This window comes from Leptodactylus fuscus, chromosome 1 (assembly GCF_031893055.1).
Source record: "Leptodactylus fuscus isolate aLepFus1 chromosome 1, aLepFus1.hap2, whole genome shotgun sequence".
Classification (NCBI taxonomy): Eukaryota; Metazoa; Chordata; class Amphibia; order Anura; family Leptodactylidae; genus Leptodactylus; species Leptodactylus fuscus.
This window is the reverse complement of record NC_134265.1, coordinates 106796128-106814399: the sequence shown is the minus strand read 5'-3', so window position 1 is coordinate 106814399 and position 18272 is coordinate 106796128. Positions and strand designations below refer to the sequence as shown.

Sequence of the window (18272 nt, the reverse complement as noted above, 5' to 3'; positions counted from 1 at the left end):
GTGTGTGGGGGCGTACTGTGCAGCATATAATACTGTGGGGGGGCCTACTGTGGGGGCGCTACTGTGGAGCATATAATACAGTATGGGGGTTATACTGAAGAACAGATTATACTGTATGGGGGGGCGTACTAAGGAGCAGATAATACTGTGTGTGGGGGACGTACTGAGGGGCATATAATACTGTGTGTGGGGGGGCATTTTGAGCAGCATATAATACTTTGTGGGTGTACTGAAGAGCAGATTATACTGTGGGGGGGGCATACTAAGGTGCAGATAATACTGTGTGTGGGGGGGGCGTACTGAGGGACATATAATACTGTGTGTGGGGGGTACTGAGCAGCATATAATACTGTGTGGGAGGGGCGTACTGTGGAGCATATAATACTGGGGGGGGCCTGCTGTGGACCGTATAATACTGTGGGGGGCGCTACTGTGGAGCATATAATCTTACATTTTTTTAAACTATATTTCGGCCCTCCAGTGGTTTGAGGGACAGTGAACTGGCCCCTTATTTGAAAAGTTTGAGGACCCCTGACATAAGCCAATATCTATATGATGCTATCATGTGATTTCTAAAGAGATCTGTTGTGGCTAGGAAATGGACACAACACATATACAATGGGTGATAGTTATTATTGTTCTATATCACAGACTATTATAGATGAATCAATTAAATTATATAGAATCAATTAAAACTTCACTTTTATTTATTTGATATAAAAAACTGGCATTATATATAAAATAAAAAAGAGTGGCCATAGTGAGGTATGTCACACTTCACCGTACATAGGAAGGCTGACGACAAGTCCCTTTGATATCTGCTGACGGGAGGGAAAGGGAAAAAAGAGTATACAGCCCTATATGTTATGGTCTGGGGATCTCTGACCATAGACTGACCCCTGACTGATGACTTCTCAGTCAGGTTAACAAAAAAAACATACACTAGTGTGGATACTCCTATACCCTGCCTTGCACAACTAGAAGTAGCTGTGGGCCCAACTAACTAGCCTGAGTGGGCGCGGACACAGCCGGAGAGATTACTAACATAATAGTGAAACAGAAACCCCTGACTAGTTTCACATTTATGAAGGAGAAGCAGATACAGAAAAGGCCCCCCACAGGGGTCCGACTGGACACGGTGAATATGAGGGAACACAAAGTATAGAGTAGCAAATAAATGTGAAATACAGGAAAACTGAACTTAAAGGGGTTGGCCACTTTCAGACCAATATTGACAAACAAATGTACAATAAAAAGATATACAATTTTCCAATATACTTTCTGTATCAATTCCTCACAGTTTTCTAGATTTTGACTTGTTGTCATTCATTCTGTTACTTCTAGAGGATAAAACCCTGACCATGGTCATGTGATTTACGGTCCATGGTCATGTGATTTACGGTCCATGGTCATGGGATGAGTACACAGGTGCCGCTCGTTATAGTCACAGCACAATAATCAGACATCTGCCTGGTAATCAGCTGTGCACCTGTGTGCTGATCACATGACCATGGACCATAAGTCACATGACCATGGTCAGACTTTTATCCTCTAGAAGTAACAGAATGAATGACAGCAAGCAGAGATCTAGAAAACCGTGAGGAATTGATACAGAAAGTATATTGGAAAATTGTATATATTTTTATTGTACATTTGTTTGTCAATATTGGTCTGAAAGTGGCCAACCCCTTTAAGCAAAGGGATAGGATACAGGATACAGAACTTGGTATCACACACAAAAAAATTAACAAAAAATCCAAACCTCCAAACAGCAAAAATAACCTAGGGTTCACTGCACCCCGAACACTATGTTTGGAGAAGGAGCTCAATACTCAGCCAAATCTGGATAGTGTGAACAGGCAGCAAGGACTGAATGGGCCAGGGCTCAGATGCAGATGATATTGCAAGCTTTAGGCAGACAGACCATGTCTGGGACCAGGCACTGAAGATTTAAGACTGATCCACGAGACAACTCTTCACATAAACCATGCTTGAGTGCCACCACAGAACATCATGCCTAGTGTGAAGACTCCTCTGCAGCGCATCAGACGATTCACACGCTGAATGCCGCTCCGACACTCTACGCCCGAACCCAACAGGCCTAGATAGCGAAGACCAGGTCATAACACTATAGGACTAAATGTCATATCCCTCAAACTAAAATACCTCACTCCCTATATCACAAGCAAGGCCGGCGATAGGGGGGATCAAACTGGGCAATTGCCCAGGGCCCCAGCCCTTGCAGGGGCCCCCTGTCGGTGGAATACTTTCCCTATTAATATAGGGAAAGTATATGTAAGGATTGGAGTCAGGGTCAGGCAGTGCAAAGTGACACAGCTGGGAAAGCAACACTGTGCAACTAATGACAAAAGGGGTCGCAGACCCTGCAGCTATAACTATGCTGTAATATCTGAGATGAGGCAGACCAATGCACTTCCTAATTGAAGTGCGCCTACCACGGCTCCTAACCTTCTATCCGGCGGCTAGGATAAGGGGAGAGGAGGCCCTGAAAGTCCTAGGGACTGGAGTCACAGGGGTCACACCTAAACAGAAAGCACAGTGTCAATGCAATGCAAAACAAAAGACTAAACAGCATGGAATCAGGGAGGACCACAAGTCCCAGCAAGACACAGAAGAGAAGGCGAGGTCAGACGAGCAAGAGGTCAAGCCAGGAGATATAATAAAAGGTAACAAATCAAAAGACAAGGGATAGTCAAAAATACAAGCCGGGTCTAAAAACCAAGAAACATATGGAATACAAACAGACAGGGAATCAGACTGAGCAGGGGAACCAGGAAACACAAAGTGAATGGCTGGCAAGGATCCATGCCTGGGTGGGGTTTAAATAGCAGCAGAGAAACACACCTGATGGCTAACGGCATGGAGACTGAAGGCAAGGAAAAGATTAACCCTTAATGACCTAAGCACACCCAATAGAACTACTAACACGTCTCCCAGGGAGACGCCGCGCAGCAAGGAGACTGCGGCTACTCCGTATCCTGACAGTATATGTCGAAAGGATGTGTAGCTGCAGCATCGGCTAATATATTGCAGCCAGCGCTGGAGCTGCAGCTATTGCTAGAGGTCTCTCCTCTCAGCGCTCTCAGGAGGCTTCACCCCCCCTTCTCTGGCTGTCCTCTTCCCACCAATGAGAGGGTGAGGAGAGCCCAGGGGGTGGGGCTTATCATTATACAGAAGATGGACCCTGCCGAGATCCTGCTGTCTGCGTAGTGCATAGAAGAGAAGGAGGAGAGCACAGCTCAGTATCCTGTAGTGGCATGCTATTCCATCCAGTTTGCGTTTAGTTAGACCATCATTTATTTTTCAACAGGACAATGACCCTAAACTCACCTCCAGGCTGTGTAAGGGCTATTTGATGACCTGGCCTCCACAGTCACCAGACCTGAACCCAATCGAGATGGTTGGGGATAAGCTGGACTGCAGAGTGAAGGCAAAAGGGCCAACAAGTGCTAAGCATCTCTGGGAACTCCTTCAAGACTGTTGGAAGACCATTTCCGGTGACTACCTCTTGAAGCTCATCAAGAGAATGCCAAGAGTGTGCAAAGTAGTAATCAAAGCAAAAGGTGGCTACTTTGAAGATCCTAGAATATAAGACATATTTTCAGTTGTTGCACAATTTTATGTTAAATATATACATCCACATGTGCTAATTCATAGTTTTGATGCCTTCAGTTTGAAACTGCCATTTTCATGGTTATGAAAATACAGAAAACTCTTTGAATGAGAAGGTGTGTCCAAACTTTTCGTCTGTACTGTGTGTGTATATAATATATATATATATATATATATATATATATATATATATATATATATATATAATTTTCCTTTCTTTTGAGCACAGTAAAGCATAACCACTACATTCCACAAAACTATACCCACACACAACCATGAACACAATTCATAACCACAAAGTACGATATATACATAGTTCAAACACACACTCAAAACTATTCCACCAAAATTTGCCCTCCAAAAGCCAAAGCACTTTCCATTCTGAGCCCAAACATGTGTCCAAATTTTTTGTGAATTTTTGACTATTTTTTTTTTTTATAAAACATACTGACCAAAATGACTAACATAAAGTATAAGGCGGTAGATTTATTAAAATTATCTAAAGGCAATCATAGCGCATCTTTAATATATTCTGCTGCTGAAAAATAAAATCTGCACTGTGATTGGTTGCTAGGGGCAACAAAGATAATTTATTTTACATTTAGACAGTTTTAGCAAATCTGATCCACTGTGACACAAAAAACAGTCTCAGAAACATTTAGATAAGTAAAAACATTCCAGAGTTATTTCTGCACAAAGTAAGATATCAAATTTGAAAAATGGGTCAATTTCATAAAAAACTGACTGCGGCAGCAGTTTATTGCATGGCACGGTGTTGCAAGTAAGGCCTCGATCACATCTACGTTGGTATTCCGTTCAGGGGTAGTCCGCATGGGGACCCCCCTGAACGGAATACCAAACGCATTTGCAAGCAGTGTGCAGGGAAAGCGCCACGGCTCCCCATAGACTATTATGGGGTCCGTGCGCTTGCCGCCAGATCTCCGCAGGGAACATACGGATAGAAAAGTAGTTCACAATCTATTTTTCTGTCCGCATGATTCGTGCGGGCAGCATTCAGCAAGCACACGGACTCCATTATAGTCTATGGGGTCCATGTGCTTTCCCTGCACACCGCTCACAAATGCCTTCAGTAGTCCATTCGGAGGGTCCCCATGCAGACTCCCTGAACAGATTACCAAATGCAGATGTGAATGAAGGGTAAGACCACGTTCACACCTGTGCTGGAGTTGGACACAGTGTCTGTCAAAATTGCAAATGGTGTCTCCCAGCACGAGTACAGACTCCGAAGTTGTTCTTAATAAAACTTAGCTTTTATTATTTTTTAGCATACAGCTGGTTAAAATTACATTAGTGGCGGTGGGGTCGGTAGACCAAAGCCTACGCGTTTCGGAGCATTGGCTCCTTATTCATGCCATGAATAAGGAGCCAATGCTTCGAAACGCGTAGGCTTTGGTCTACTGACCCCACCGCCACTAATGTAATTTTCTTGAAAGCCACATCAGTATTTTTTGAAACCACACAAGTTTTATACATTTGGTCAGTGTTGTCATTTTCTTTGGTATAGAAAAAAACATCACATGCATTAGTAAAAGCAGTGTGTAATAGCACCATGTGTTCCCATATTTATAGCTAAGACAAGTTGTAGATGATAAAAGAATAAACCTATAAAGGACAGGAGCTACTCCTCTTTTTCAATCAATTCCTGATTTTGGCTTCAAAAACTGCATGCAAAAACCTGACTGTGGGAACACAGCCCAAGAGGACTGCTCCCTTACCTCATTAAAGGCCATTTTATTTCCCTTACCAAGAGCAAAGGTTTCAAAAGGCTTGACAGAGTATTTTATGTTTCCTGAATATAATCACAGTAATAACAGCACTTAAAAAATTCAGACTTGGAGAAATCAGTTATGTGGGCAATATGATTTCCTTTCCAAATGCCCTTTGAGATGATTTTAATTAGAAAGATAAGGACATTTTGTAACTGCTGTTACTTCCTGAACTCCAAACTCATTGCTCAACTGAACCAGTCCAGCTGCCGCATTGTGAAACTTTCAAACAGTTTTCTCATCAGCAGCTAATCCTTGAAGGAGAGCGGTGGAGAATACGAGAGCCAGAAAGTCACAAGGTAATCACAAATCGTTAAGCTGTTTCCTTTGTTCACTAATGAAGATTGTGACACATTAATTACTTGTTTGTCACTTTACTGCAAAATATGTTGAAGATTATAAAATGTCAACTTTTAATTGCTGGTTGTTGCTGGTTTATAAATTAGTATAGGAACAGATTTGTCGTGTATATGAAGACTAATGACCACTGCTTGAGGAGTGCATTGGTGTTAATAGACTAAAATATAGTATGTATGTAGATAGATAGATAGATAGATAGATAGATAGATAGATAGATAGATAGATAGATAACAAACAGTCCCTTGTGTAGAGCAGCACTAAGTAAATAAGAGTGGGTTAAATTTCTCACAGACCTGGTATGCGATCCCACATAGACAAAAGTACAAAAATAGGCAGCACTCCAATTCAGTGAACAAAACATTAGTGTAGATTTATTGCAAACATGATATTTCGGTCCAATGTATATAGAATCTTTCTCAAGCAATGTTATAGTTAGTGCATATGCCAAGCATATAAAGTGAATGCCACACAGCATAAACAGTGAAAAAAATATATCAAGATATAATAAAAAATAAAGTGCATCCAATAGTGCGAAACAATCAATATTATTAATACTGATATTGCGATATATATATATATAATATACTGTGTATATATATATATATATATATATATATATATATATATATATAGTGAACTAAATAAAATCAACCATAAAATCCATGTGTTTCCCCTAAATTTAATAGATACCTCAGCAGGACATAATAAATCACAATCCCCATGTTGTTCAGGTCCAGTATCACATATACAAGAATGTATAAGGCATAAGAAGCATGTACTGGAAAACTAAGGCTGAATTGGGAAATGCTATTTCTGTCTCATAGCAAAACCATATATTCAATATAATGCATGATTTTACCATGATCATGAAAAAATGGTTGAAGGGATCAGAATAATCCCTCAATAAAAGGTCAAATATATGAAATGTAGGTTAAGGAGGACAGAGAGATAAATAAGCAAAAGTATATCATTACATCTCAGTCTATATATCGATATACACACACAACACACATAGACTTTAATCAATTATAAGGCAGAGGTTCCATGTGAACAGAGTTCAAGCAAAGTATAGGGCCCGTAACCCAACCAAAAGAGCTGGACCTAGAGCTACAGGCAAAGTTGGAATGGAATATGGACTCTTTCACAAATCGTCAACTATACTACCATAAATCAACATATATTACAAAGAGCAATAAAAAAAATGGAAAAAAATACAACAAAAAATAAAAATAAAAAAAAGAAACAATCTAAATGTATTTAAAAAAAAAATTCACTAAATTCTCATGGTCACCACAAAATCACTAGAAATATATTTAGAAAACATCTTTTGAAAAAAAAAAAAAAAATCTGTCACCACCTCTTTGTAACAGGGATACATAATCAATGATTTTAAATCTTAATTTATTCTCAGTATGTCGATGCTCCATATCTAGTGTCTAGAAGTCAGTACACTTTTTCCTTATCCAGTATCTGTATTGGTTTAGTCTAGTTTTAAGATCTAGAGTTGTTTCCATATAAACCAAATTACATGGACACTTTTGCATATAAATTACATAATCACTGTTGCAAGTCAAATGAAAATTAATTGTGTATTCCCTGTCATTGTGTTCCTTTTTCCCGGAGGTTACAGTTAACACAACTAAGGCAGGCAAAACATCCCTTACGAATAGGGCCTACGATACCAACTTGTCAAGAGAATTTGAATGGACTTACTATGATTAATTTAGTGATGTTAGGAAAGTGAGGGAGGATTCTTAAATGCCAGGTTTAATAATTTTTAATTTTTTTTGTCATGCAGTCAAGCTGTGTGTCTAGTTCTGTCTCTGAACCGACAATCTGTTTTATCCTCAGATATTGGCTATAGGGTAATGATTCAAACATACTTCAAGGATGGCTACTCTCAAATCTCAGAATACTTTTCCTATCAGTAGGTTTGACAAATACATTCGTAATCAGGGTATTGTTTTCAGATTTAACCAGAACATCCAGAAATTGGACTTCATGTTCAGAAAAGACTAAAGTAAATTTGATATTATCATCTATCTGAATCAAAAACATTGCATGGTTAGACACAGTCCTCCTCCACGACTGTCGTCATAATATTTGTATAACTAGGCACCATATTAGCGCCCATGGTGGTCCCACATAACTGGAAAAAATAATCATTTCCAAATATTAAAGAATTATTCTGAAAGACTAATTCAAGTAATTCCGTAATTAAACACTTAGCTTTTGGAGTGAAGGTTGAATATAGCTCTCTGTCATGATTAATAGATGTATATAATGAAACAACATCAAAGGAGGCAAATATGAGTCTCATATCCTGCAATATCTATAACTTATTTTATAAGTCTGATGTATCTCTGATGTAAAACCTACTTTTTATCGCAAAATCTCTCAATGATCTATCCAAAAATAGAGTAGTATTGGACAGAAATGATCCAGTACCTGCAACAGCTGGACTCCCTGGGGGAGTTCTTAGACTTTATTGGATCTTAAAAAGTGTATATAAAAAAGGTGCTGTTGGTTGTTCAATAATCAGAAATGTATACAATTCCTCATAAATTACATTATTCATCAAAGATTGTTTGAAAATACGTTCTATACGTCTTGCTAATTTAAATTTCAAGTCATATGAGATCCGCCTATACAATCACTATTTTCCAATTGTCTATGCATTTAGCTAAATAAGAGAGCATGTCCATGATGATGACGGCACCCTACTTGTCAGCAGGTTTATCGTTCATGGACAAAGTCCCTCGCCGATGCCAATTTAGCTTTACTCAATTTTTAAATTCACCGTATTTTTTTGGACTATAAGACGCACTTTTGTTCCACAAATTTGAGAGGACTATGAGGGTGCATATTATAGTACAAATGTAGGAGGGGGCAGCAATGGTGGAGCGGGGTCACAGGAGCAGGGTCACCAGGATGGTATGGGGCCCGCAACCTGCTGGAGATGTCCAGAACCCTGCAGTACCATAATAGCAATCAGGGAAAGCCTGGTTCCCCGACCACTATAAATATAGCCCAGGAGAGGTGAGTGAAAATAACAAACACTTATATTCACATCTACCGGTTTTCCAATGATCCCTGGTATTCTATTCGTAACTATGCTGGCCTGGATTAATGTCACGTGCCCAGGGGTCACTGTGGAGCTCGCCGGCATAATGACATCATCGCTACCCACTTGACCGCTGAGGCACAATAACAAGTCCCGGCAGTGACATCTAGGATGGGTGACCTCATTCATAGACAGAAGAGAGCCAAAGAAGATGCCGAAGAGAGTTAGGTGGAGTAAGGCTGCCCAGGAAAGGTGAGTATAAATGTTATTCACCCCAGTGAATAATTCTAGTATGAGGCCACTGTGAAGCATAGTGCACTGTTTGGGGACAACAGGGTGGAGCATACTGTACTGTGTGAGGGCCCCAGTGGGGAGCATATTGTACTGTGGGGGCCCAAGTGGGTAGCATATTGTACTGTGTGGGGGCCACAGGGGAGCATATTTATACTGTGTGGGCCAATGTGGAGCATATTGATGCTGTGTGTTGGCTACTATGGGGAGCATATTGTACTGTGTGGGAGCCACTGTGAAGCATGTTGATACTGTGTGGGGGCCACTGTGGAGCATTTTATACTGTGTGGGGGCCACGTGGTGCAGGTATTTTAGGAGAAGAAAGCCTTCGCAGCCCGAATACACCTCCATCACATTACTGTTGTGTTCCACATTAACACAGGCAAATTCCACTGCAGGGCCTCCAGTTAATGTGGCCCTGTACCTGTTGCAAATCTAAACTTCCATCATGCATGGTCAAGTAGGGATAAGGGGAAATGTAGTTTGGCAACAGCTGCAGAGTTGCAAAACTTCTCTCCCCCCCCCCATTAATTTTTTTTCCTATTTCCCTCCTCTGAAACCTAGGTGTGTCTTATGGTCTGGTGCATCTTATAGCCCAAAAAAATATAAAATTAATTCATTACACAACAATGCAATATCATGTTTAATTGACCAAATGACAGCTTCTTTGGTTTCTTTGGCTGGAGCATCCACCTGTGGAGCAAATACACTTTCGTTTAATAATCCAAAATCACTTAATTGTAAATCCCATCTTGGTGTATCAACAGCTACTGTACACTTTAAGCCAAGATCTTATATTAACATTATAAAAAAAATTGCAGCACATCCAATTCTAGCTGGAACCAGTCCGGCTTGACTCTGGGGAAAAATGACAATCCCTTAGATAAAACTTTAACCTCAACATCAGTCATTGTCTTCTTGGAAATATTCACCAGTAGGGATTCTTCCTTGTATTCATCATGCAAGTTACCAGTGATTTGACTTTCATGTTTTTTGTTTTTTTCTTGTGCCACTTGTCTTGTCTCCTTTTACCTTTTCTGGTCCTATAACTGATTGGTTTGTAGTCATCTTAGTTGAACCTAAAAAAAGACCCAAAACCCATTGTATTGCAATGTTTTAGGGTGCCTTCACACGGCGTAGCGCGCCGCTCCTTTAGACACGTATACAAGTGTCCGAGCGCGGCGCTTCAAAACAGAGCCCATTGATTTCAATGGGTGCCTATATATGCGTGCTACCCATTGAAATCAATTGGAGGCTTTTTTTACCTATTGATTTCACGTATATCGGCACCCATTGAGATCAAAGGGCTCTGTTTTGAAGCGCTGCGCTCGGACACATGTATAGTTATCTAAAGGAGCGGCGCCCTATGCCGTGTGAAGGCACCCTTACTCAATGTATCTCTCTGATGAACAGAAAAAGTATGTTGCCTTTTACTATTCTCCCTCTGTTGATCTTTAGTTTGTGAAAAACTATTCTTCCAGCTGTTAACACTACCCAAGTAGTAACCTTCTTGGTCACAATTCCACGTTTTATTTCCTCAAATTCTTGCTTAAATTTCTGTACATGATCTCTCATTAGATCAGAAAATTTTGTAAATTCCTGTATATTGAAAATGTTCTTTGGCCGGGGCACCACATGGCATAAACATTATTGTTTGCCTGCGGTGGAAACTCCACGGAAAAAGCAATTCCCATTCACATCTTGCTGAAAAATACGCTGCAGTTTTGTAAATCACAGTATGTCAATTATACCTACAGAAATGCCGGTGGTTTCCCTATAGGTATAATTGAAGTAGAAAGTCTGCAGAGGAAACCTCTATGGACTTTCTGTCAAAAGCTCTGCGGGAAAAACCATGATGCATTGCGGCCGCGTTTTTTTCCAGCAGCGTTTTTTGCTGAGACCCGCTACGTGGATCCTATGTTTTAAGGAATTTTCCGTTAGCTCAGTCTTATGTATACAGCTGTTTCCTTCTGCAGATATTCAATATTAAGGAGCAACAAATCCATCCAATAATTATTAGAACTCTGTATGAAATGTGCATAGAATGACTTACCTTGTGCAAATAAATTAGGTCTAATGTGGAATCTTAGGGCTAGTTCACACGTGGGCAAAGGGGAGGTTTTTGACAGCGGAATTCGCTTCAAAAACCTCTCCTTTAACATGGTGGTCTATGTAGACCACTAGCTTTTTTTTTCCTCCTAGCGTTTTCCGCCTGAAGAAGCGACATGACCTTTCTTCAGGCGGAAAACGCCTGAAGAATTGCATAGAAGTGAATGGGAGGCGAAAACCGCGCGGTAAAAAACCGCGCGGTTTTTTGCACACAAAACCGCGCGTTTTTTGCAAAAAACCGCGCGGTTTTCGCCTGCAGTTTCTATAGCACATATAGGAAAAAAAAACCCTAGCGAAAACCGCTAGCGAAAACCGCGTCAAAAACCTCGTCAAAAACCGCGTGGAACGCAAAAAACAGCGTCAAAAAAACTCCTCGAGGTTTTTTACCTCGCACAAATAAGCTAGGCGGTTTTCACGTGTGAACTGACCCTTATACCTCTCATTGTGTGATTCTTGTAATATTCCGCTAAAGTGAGCAAATATAGGAGCATAGATAGATCATTTTTGGTTTCTTATCATTCAGTAAATGTCCTTATGACTCAATGACATAGTCGTAGTCAAGTCCACCTCAAATCATGGTTCTATTGGGTGCTGAAAAATGACAAAAAGAGTAATTATTATTGTCATTAGAATATCAGGGATAACATGAATTCCACTAATATAATTAAAAAAAAACCTTCAACAATGTAAAGGAAATCTGTATTTGCCGCATCCAGAGGGAAAACTGTTTTGTATTTTTCTGGGATTGCTAATAATACACAGCACCGGTACAAAATACTGATTTAGGGAAATGGTCACCTAAAAATATGGGTGTATTGCAGGAATTTAACACAGACCCAATATTGCTGACAAATATATACTGTATGTCAGCTGACAGGCTGATCTGTCTGATGTTATGATTGGACTCAATAAAAACGATCACTGAGCCAACACCATATTAACATAGGCAACCTGTCTGCTATAGTGTTTGGATCCATTACAAACTTTTACTAGATTGTGGCAGCATAACAGAGGCACTGTCTCTCTGTTTACATCTTGGGAGACAGATTTGCATATTCTTCCCATAAACTTTTACTATTAAGCCAACATTATATTTGTTTAGCATTTCACTCAACAAATATTTCAGTGATTAGTATGGCTAAACCAATTTGCACCATGTTTTTCAATTAATATAATTTTAATTATGAGGCATATTTCACAAGCAGAGGCCACAGGTTCTATTCCACAATACAAAGTGGTATTGGCCCCATATTCTGCAAGGGTTTTGAGAACAAGGCCCCATACACATATATACGTGAAAAACATTCTTAACATCTATTAAACATCTGTTTTAAGAACAGTGGAGTCAATGGTGGCATACACATGTCCTTATTTTTACTGACAAATTTAATGGAAAAAGTTTGAAGTCCTTTAAAGAGGACTTTCACCAACTCTGTCAAGTTCAGCAAATTGCATTATTTAATTCCACTAATTCAGACACATTTGGATTTTTCTCTCTAGTCCACAGCCTTCCTGAGAAATAAGTGCTGTCAGTTTTAGCACCCCATAAGCTTAACCATTTAAGCTCTTAAAGGGATCCTATCACTCAGACACACTAGGCACTAGGTACCACGTCAGAATAGCCTTAAGAAAGGCTATTCTTCTCCTACCTTTCTTCATCTTCTCCGCGCCGCCGTTCGCCTACAATCCCGGTTTCTCTCGGTATGCAAATTAGCTCTCTTGCAGCACTGGGGGCGGGCCTCAGCACTCAAACAGCACTAGGGGCGTCCCCAATGCTGCAAGAGAACTCTCTCCAGCACCACCTCCATCTTCGTCAGCAGCGTCCTCTTCATCATTTTCTTTCGGCGGTGGCTTGTAACTTCCAGTCCTCGGACCTTGGGCAGAGCAGACTGCGCATGCCCACAAGCCATGAGAAAATGGCCGCTTGCACAGTATAGTAACCGGCCATTTTCTCGTGGCCTGTCGGCATGCGCAATCTGCTCTGCTCAAGGCCTAGAAGTTACAAGCCACCGCCGGAGGAAGAGGCTGAAAAGAACACTGCTGACGAAGATGAAGGCGGCGCTGGAGAGAGTTCTCTCGCAGCATTGGGGACGCCCCCAGTGCTGTTTGAGTGCTGAGGCCTGCCCCCAGTGCTGCGAGATGAGCTCATTTACATATTGAGAAAAACCGGGATTGCAGGCACGGCAGCGCCTAAAAGACGATGAAAGATAGGAGAAGAATAGCCTTTCTTAAGGCTATTCCGATGTGGTACCTAGAAAAAATTGTGTCTGAGTGATGGAACAGTGTTCAGGAAAATACTTTGGGAAAGTATTTTAAATACAAATACTAAATACTACTTCAAAAGTATTTAAAAAATACTAAAATACTTGAAAATTACAAAAGATCTATTAAAAACAAAAAATGGAACAATTGAACATAGACCAAAAAGCGTAATATAAATCAAATCAAGTAAAAAAAGCATTATTGGCACGTCTGAATAGATATTTGGCATTGCCAAAGCTAGTAAAGTGTGGGGGGAGTTGGAGTCAGGGGGGGGGATAACATTCCGTGGAGTCTCATCTTCCTCTTAGTTGGTGACCGCTATATGGGGAGGGGGTGGTTTGGGGTATAACAGTCCGTGGAGTCTCATCTTCTTCTTGTTTGGTGACAGCTGCACACGTATTGGGCAGCAATCTCCACAGTGGCCTCTTCTTCTCCCAGTAGGATGTAGAGTTTCTTCTTCTCGTCTGCAGATATGAAGTCTGGGATGTGGGCAGAGAATCTTTGGAAGTAGACGGCCCTCACAGCTGAGTATTTGGTGCAGTGTAGCAGGAAGTGGGTCTCATCTTCTAGGGCACCCTGGTCACAGTGCTGGCACAGTCTGTTCTCCCGTGGCTTGTACGTCTGCCTGTGTCGCCCCATCTCCATCTCCAGGTTGTGGGCGCTTAGTCTATACCGGCTCAGGGTCTGTCTGTGTTTGGGGTGGGGTATTCTCTCCAGGTAGGTGGCCATGGTGTAGTCTCTTTGTAGGGATTGGTACATGGTGAGTTTCTTGGAGTTATTTATTTCGTTTCTCCATTCTTCAGTGTACCTCTCTCTGTTTGCCTCTGTGGTCGCCTTTATTTATTTATTTGTTTTTATTGAATGGTTTGGCAACACTATTCCGAGTCCCAAAAAGTGCAAAATGTGCATTCAAAAAACCTAAAAAAAAAAAATATGCGGGAAAATATGCAAAAGAACCTAATTTACTGTATTTCATTGCATAATCATACAGTAATCTATTCCCCATCGGATACTTTTTAAAAAAACAAGTAAATAACATGTTAAAAATGTAGAAACTGTCCATTTTTATCATTAATAAATGAACAAGTTAACGCAGCATGGGTGAGTTTCTCATCAATTCTCGTGAATCTCGGGACATGTGAGAAAATTCTTTGAACGTATTTTACTTGTTTTAAAAAAGGATATTAATTTTGTTTTTTATATTTTATATAATTATATTTAATTTTTAATTTTAAATCGGCATATTATTTTAATTTTTAACCCCTTCCTGCCGATGGCACTTTTTGGCTTCCTGACCAAGCTCGATTTTTCAAAACTGACGTGTCACTTTACATGGCAATAACTTTGGAATGCTTTAACTTACCAGAGTGATTTTGAGACAGTTTTTTCGTAACACATTGTACTTCATGTTAGTGGTAAATTTTGGTAGATATGTTTTGTGTTTAATTTTGAAAAAATAGGAAATTTCGTGGAAATTTTGAAAAAATATGCATTTTATAACATTTGAAATGATGTCCATTGCATACAGATAGTCAGACCGCCAAAATTATATCATAAATCTCATGTCCCAAATCTCTGCTTTATGTCGGCAACAAACTTTAGTCATACTTTTATTTTTTACGGACATTAGAAGGTTTACAAGTGAAACAACAATATTCAAAATTTTTCAAGAAATTTCCAAAACCCATTTTTTAAGGGACTAATCCAGTTATGAAGGGGTTTTGAAAGAACCTTGTATTAAAACCCCCCATAAATCACCCCGTTTTCAAAACTGCACCCCTTAAATAAGCCAAAACAACATATACCTAGTATTTTAACCCTATAAGTGCTTAACAGAAATTAATACAAAATGGAGGTGAAATTTTGATTTTATTTCACTAATATTTTTGTTTAGCCCTAGAATTTGCACATTCACAAGGGGTTAAAGGAGAAAACGCATCCCACAATTTGTTATGCAAGTTCTCTGGACTGCCATAGTACCCCACTTGTGGGTGTAAACTAATATATGGACGCACAGCGAGACACAGAAGGGAAGGCGCGCCAAGGAGCTTTTAGAGGGCAGATCTGGCTGTGATCAGTTTCAGGAACCATGTCGCATTTACAAAGCCCTTGAGGTGTCAAAACAGTGGAAACCTCCAGAAAGTGACCCCATTTTGAAAACCGCACCCCTCAAAGAATCTATCAAGTGATGTAGTGAGCATTAGTAACCCCGAAGTGAATATGTAAGCTGTGCGGAGAAAATTGGGTACATCAAATCCCATTCTATCTTCCCACCAGCTCCTATGACACGTATGGGGAAGAGGAGCATTCTGGGGGATCAGCGCTGGTGTATTCTCTCATATAAGCTCTAAATATGGGGTGTCCCCTGAAAACACTCGCACAGCGTATACATTTCCTTCTAGTTGCAGCCACTTATGTCCTAATGATTTGGCGACTTTTGGCATTTTTGTCTTCACATTGTACAAGCTAGATTTTTATTTTTATTTTCTGGCAATGTGGCCATATGAGGGCTTGGTGTTTGCAGTATTAGATGTGCTTTTCAATGCCACCATTTTGGGGCCTGTAACTTATTGATTACATTTTAGTAACTCTTTCTGGGTGGGATGTAAAAGGAAACATCAATTCTAGCATTGCTTTTTAGCATTTTTTTTTTTTCCCCGTGCAGCGTACAGCATAATTAACATGTTACCTTTATTCTGCGGGTTGGTATGATTACGGCGATACCTCATTTATATTATTGTTTTTTAATGCGTTACTATTTGTGCAGAATAAAATTCAATTTACAAAAAAAAATCAATTATTTTTGCATCGCCATCTTCTGAAAGGCATAACATTTTTATTTTTCGGTAGACAGAGCTGGTTGAGGGCTCATTTTTTGTGGGATTACCTCTGCTTTTTATTGGTACCATTTTGGATTTCATCTGACCATTTGATTACTTTTTATTGAACATTTTGTAAGGGGAAGGTGGTGAATAATCATTATTTTGTGCGGTTTTCTACGCTTTTTTATGATGTTCACTGTTTGGGTTACATAATGTTTTAATTTTATTGTTCAGGTTATTCCAGATGCAGTGATACCAAATATGTAATGTTTTTTTTCTATTTTTCTTTATTTTACATAATAAAACATTTTATATGGGGAAAAAGGGATTTTTGGGGCTTTATTTATTTCTAATTTATTTTAAACTTATTTAAACTTTTTTAATAACTTTTTTTTCTGTCCCCATGGGGGATTGAAGCAGTGATGTGCTGTGTTACACGTGTATTGCAGTGTTTAGGAAGCTGTCAGCCTGGGGCTGACAGCTTCCTTTTTGGCAGGATCAACCAGGTATGTGGAGGGGACGGCATGGGGCAGACTTGGGGTCACTGATCAGAGCCCGGGCTGCCCATTACCAACACCGGCACCCCACGAAACCGTCGTGGGGCACCATAATATACCGAAACCACTGAGCTGCCAGCGGTCATGTTTGACTGCCGGCATCTCAGGGGTTAACACCCGCGATCAGACCCGGTTCCGATCGCGGGTGTTACAGGGCATTGTCAGCCATATGTTACGGCTGACACTCGCAGGGCAAGGTGCGCACACAGGTTCTGGAATTTTCCCTCCTCTAGTCGCACCTCGCACGAGATACGAGAAACGAAAATGATGACGTGACTCGCTGTTAGGGAATGGCAGACGATAATTCCCCAGAAGCTGCTGGTGAACCCTGGAGGGAGGGGCACAAGGGACAGTGAGCCCTAAACTGAAGCCCCCCGCTTTCCCTTCCTATTGCCAGACCCTATTCTAGGTAATAGGCGACAACCACGAAGACAGTCCCTCCCTGAATACGTGAAACTCAAAACGCAGACAAGACGAACAACAACAAAGGGAGGTCAGCTAGCCAGGGTTCGGTAACAGGAGAGCGATGCAGTGCCAAAACGGAGTCCAAAAGAATAGTCAGTAGGGAAGCCAGAGGTCAAGGATTAGAGTACAAGTAATATAACAGCAAGAAAAACCAGAAAGCTAGGGCAATAACTGGCACCAGTGTGACTGTGAACCAAGACTAAATAGGGGAGGAAGAACCCGCCCTGAACCTGATAGGAAGGAAAGCTGTCAATCACTGAATGGACAGAGGGAACAAGGGCAGAAGACGGGTGTGGTGCAAATCCAATTACAACACTAGAGCCGTGTTCACACAGTGCAACTAAAAACTTTAAGCAGATTATCAAACTGCACACGCCTCCTGCGCCGCAGCATGCGAGCAGAGGGTGGCGCAGAGGCCTGAACAGGCAGAGATGTTACACTCGCGCTGTTTTTTTTTTTTTTTCTTTACGTGCAGTGAGGCAGGTTATTTAAATTACAACACTTTTTTTTAAATTTAGACAGTAAAAGTATTTTAAATACTATTTTAATTACTTGCATTTTAAATACTCCCGAATACTGGATAGGAACTCTTTAATATCAGAAGGTTGATGTCAAGCAGGAACTTATGCTAGGTTCACACTAGCATTCGGCAGTTCGTTCTGAGCTTTCCGTCTTCTGCCTGCAGAAGACGGAAAGCTGTCAGATTGGGTCCGGCCGTTTTATGCTCTCCGCCGCAAAACCGTTTTTTTAAACCGGACACAGAGTACTACATGTCCGACTCTGTGTCCGATTTTTAAAAAACTGTTTTGCGGCGGAGAGCATAAAACGCTCACCGCTGCTCACAGTCGGACATCTTTCAAACCCATTCAAATGAATGGGTATGAAAGAGTCCTGCAGGATTCCGTCTCCTGCCTCTGTTTTG

The 18272-nt window shown here is 40.6% G+C and overlaps 1 protein-coding gene across 1 annotated transcript in view; it reads left to right on the top strand.

The window, feature by feature from the left end:
* The first annotated feature begins 5672 nt into the window (after positions 1-5672).
* Positions 5673-18272, top strand: part of TANGO2 (transport and golgi organization 2 homolog) — a 165986-nt gene continuing 153386 nt past the window's right edge. Inside the window, exon 1 of the mRNA XM_075275897.1 lies at positions 5673-5719. The gene's annotated coding sequence lies outside the window, so the exon portion shown is untranslated. The remainder of the gene's footprint in view (positions 5720-18272) is intronic.